Genomic DNA, 3,608 nt, shown 5'->3' with positions numbered 1-3,608 from the left:
GTTTTGGACGATGCCACCACGCAGGTATAGACGCAAACGTGCTTCTCGCCCCATTCGCAGACGCAGGAGAGCCCACAAGGCCTCGGGTGTCCGCAGACGTGGGAGAAGATACCGTCGCAGACATTAGACAATCTCAATAAACATGTAGGATGAACATCAAACTGTGGTCCAATCAAGTTTTTTTTAGATAATATATGTTGTTGTTGTTTTGTGTGTGTTTGTTATCAATGTTGTGAAAAACGTTAAGCTTAGTAAGCCATCAAGCACTGATTACTCGTAGAAGAGCACCAATAGGAGACAGAACTAATTAGAAGGTGTTATTATTCAGTCTGTACATCGAATAGAAGGCACTAACCACAAGGTGATCTACACCCTAAGACTGATCCTGCTTTTAACTCCTTTGCTATGATTTAATTTGATATTATGTAGCCTTGGAGACAGTTTGCATAGATTAGAATGTTAGATTCCAGTGATGTCATCAATACCCGATGTTTTGTTTTGTTGTCTTGTGATAGTTCTAAGTGCAGACAAAGTCAGAGTTCAAGTGAGTTTAGTCCAATTTTGATCCAGTTTCTGACATGTGGTCAAAATCTTGGCCGACCTTTACCACACCACGTGTTGTGGGTGTGCGTAAATATCTAGGTGAGTAAAGTCTCCTTTACCTGTTAAATTAAATTTGTTTTGTCTCTCTGTAGAGGACTTTGAAGAAAAATTCGAAGAGCAGGATAAGCTGGGTGAAGGAGGCTTTGGGACTGTCTTCTTTGGAAAACAGAGAAGACAATTTCCCAGTATGGCTTCTTATGTGTGCACTTTACAATTCTTCTAACCCACTACAGTGGTTGGCTGTAGGTCAAGTGGCAGAGCAGGACAAAGAAAAGTTTCTGAAAAAGTTTGAATCACAGCAGAGAAGCGAGTCTGGCATTGATATTTGACATCACAATAGAGAAGCGAGTCTGGCATTGATATTTTACATCACAACAGAAAGAAGCGAGTCTGGCATTGATATTTGACATCACAACAGAGAAGCGAGTTTGGCATTGAAATTTGACATCACAACAAAGAAGCGAGTTTGGCATTGATATTTGACATCACAGCAGAGAAGTGAGTCTGGCATTGATATTTGACATCACAGCAGAGAAGCGAGTCTGGCATTGATATTTGACATCACAGAAGAGAGACTGGATGTGATGTCAGACCCCTCTAAATCGTGTAATTTACAGATATTTAATTCCAAATTCCAACCCAAACTCTCTCTCAAAAGAAAAAGAAAAGTTTCTCAGCAGGTTCAACAGGTTGCTACAACACAGGCCGATGAAGTATTGCACTCACTCATCCAAACTGGCAAACATGTAACATACACCCTAAGACTGATCCTGCTTTTTACTCCTTTGCTATGATTTAATTTGATATTATGTAGCCTTGGAGACAGTTTGCATAGATTAGAATGTTAGATTCCTGTGATGTCATCAATGTCCGATGTTTTGTTTTAATGTCTTGTGATAGTTCTAAGTGCAGACAAAGTCAGAGTTCAAGTGAGTTTAGTCCAATTTTGATCCAGTTTCTGACATGTGGTCAAAATCTTGGCCGACCTTTACCACACCACGTGCTGTGGCTGTGCGAAAATATCTAGGTGAGTAAAGTCTCCTTTACCTGTTAAATTCATCTTCATTTGGAAAGTCAGCTTTCCTACATACATTTAATCACAACTCCTGTGTTTGTTTTGTCTCTCTGTAGAGGACTTTGAAGAAAAATACGAGGAGCAGGATAAGCTGATATTATCTCTGTTTTGCATCCCTGCAACTTCAACACTCCAGGGATTCAGTTGAAATCCAAATCCTCTCAAAGTTATAATTCAAAATAAAACAAAATAAAATAAAATGGAAACTCTTGGAAGTTGTAATCCTGCAGGAAATCGACAGAAATCCAAACCCTCTTGAATTTATAATTCAAAAAAGAGCAGAGAAAAAGCCAAAAAATACAAAACCCAAGTGTAAGTGTGCAGTTCAGACAGCAGCTGATCTCTGGGCTCTAGAGTCTGACCAATTTGGTCACATTTGCGGCCAAATTTCTCACTGGTGCGACTAATAAAATCCTAGATCGCACCAGCGACCAGCCGTTCAGTACATTAAAAAAAAGTCTCCGCAACTCTGAAAGTGTCCCTGTGGTCAACAACTGACACACATTATGCCCCTATCGTGGTCTAAACCAATCAGAGATAGTCAGGGGCGGGACCTCTCTGAATGGTCGTAGTCCAGATATTCCCGTAGTCCTTCGTGTGTACGTTTGAAAGTGCAGGTGGATAGAGAGAGGCGAGTAGCTTGAATGAAGCGATATTGATTCATTAAATCCTGAATGGACTTTTAAATATAAATGTATTTTGCCAGAAACGCCAGAATCTCAGGTTAAGGCTCACAAAACGATTTCAACAACCACCAACCAGTAAATGAGAGCAGGTACACGGACTCCACACAAAGACGTAAACACAGACCCGAAGCATCACAATCAGCTTTCTCTTCCTCGGCTTTCTTACCCGACGGCCCGTACACGGACACGCCGTCGGGTGAGAAAGCCGACAGCTCACTGACCGCGTCGGCGGTTTCCGTCTTTTTTGCGCACGATTCTGAGCTGCAGGTTTTATCTCTCTCTAACCAAAATTCACTGAAGCAGCAGCAAAAGAAGATCCAAACTACGCTCCACATTTGATAAATCTCGTCATTAATCCCCTCTGACTTTTGCTGTTTTGCTTCCACCGCCTGCACAGCTCTCTCTCTCTCAGTGTACTTCAAGAACAGTTTCCCATCTCAAATCTCTGTTTCCTGCATTATTCATTCGCTTTATTATGGTCAAGTCATATACAGTGCTGTTGGTCGCTGTTTTTCCCCACCAGAAAATGACCTTGAAAAGAATCATTTCTGCTGTTTTATAACGAAGAAATTGAAACTTTTTAAAATGGATGCCAAATTGCAAAACTTTTGCTGTGTCTCTAATCAAACCTCTGTAACTTTGCTCTGCTTCACTTCAGCAGCATCAGGTAATGGTCAGATGTTGATTCATGTTTTCTTCACTTTTTGTTCTACTGCAGAATATTTTAAAGTGTATCTGCTACAGAAAACAGGGCAGGAAAATCTCCTTCATGTTTTTCTGTTTTATCCTCAGTTACTTTGACACAAAGGCCTCTGCTGTGATGCTCACACCTCTGATGAAGTCTCACATGTGTCAGCGCTGATAAATCATCAGAATTATAATATTTCTGACTGTCTGAGGCAAAATCAAATTGAATGGAATCAGGACCTCGTGAATCGAATGGATTACAGAAATCAGTGATGATACCCAGCCGTAGTGAGCAGCCTAGGCCCGACAGAAGTGGATGTAGCTGTGGGTAAAAAGGTGGAAAGAACTACTGATAACTTTTTTGTTAAGTTAAGGCCTGATCCTTCTGAAATTCATAGCCAGCTCTGACACGCAGCCATCAATCTCTGGGTGCTGAAAAAGCAGCAGTGTATCCAGAAAACACATTATATGCTGCGATAAATGCCCAAGTGTCCCTCTAACACTGCCTTTCAGTGGCAAACAGGTCATCAGAGGACACAGGATGACATCATACTGTA

The 3,608-nt window shown here is 41.1% G+C and overlaps 1 long non-coding RNA gene across 1 annotated transcript; it reads right to left on the bottom strand.

Annotated features, from left to right (window-relative positions):
• Positions 1-1,319: 1,319 nt before the first annotated feature.
• LOC146490429 (uncharacterized) lies at positions 1,320-2,859 on the bottom strand. Its single transcript, XR_014872753.1, has 2 exons — positions 2,419-2,859; positions 1,320-2,232 (listed from the first exon to the last, which is right to left on the bottom strand). It is a non-coding gene; the product is annotated as an uncharacterized LOC146490429 (long non-coding RNA).
• Between the last annotated feature and the right edge of the window lie 749 nt (positions 2,860-3,608).

The sequence above is a fragment of the Neolamprologus multifasciatus genome, unplaced genomic scaffold (assembly GCF_963576455.1).
Source record: "Neolamprologus multifasciatus unplaced genomic scaffold, fNeoMul1.2 chr13_unloc_1, whole genome shotgun sequence".
NCBI lineage: Eukaryota > Metazoa > Chordata > Actinopteri > Cichliformes > Cichlidae > Neolamprologus > Neolamprologus multifasciatus.
Note: the sequence above shows the minus strand (reverse complement) of the source record. Positions and strands in the feature narration are given on the sequence as shown.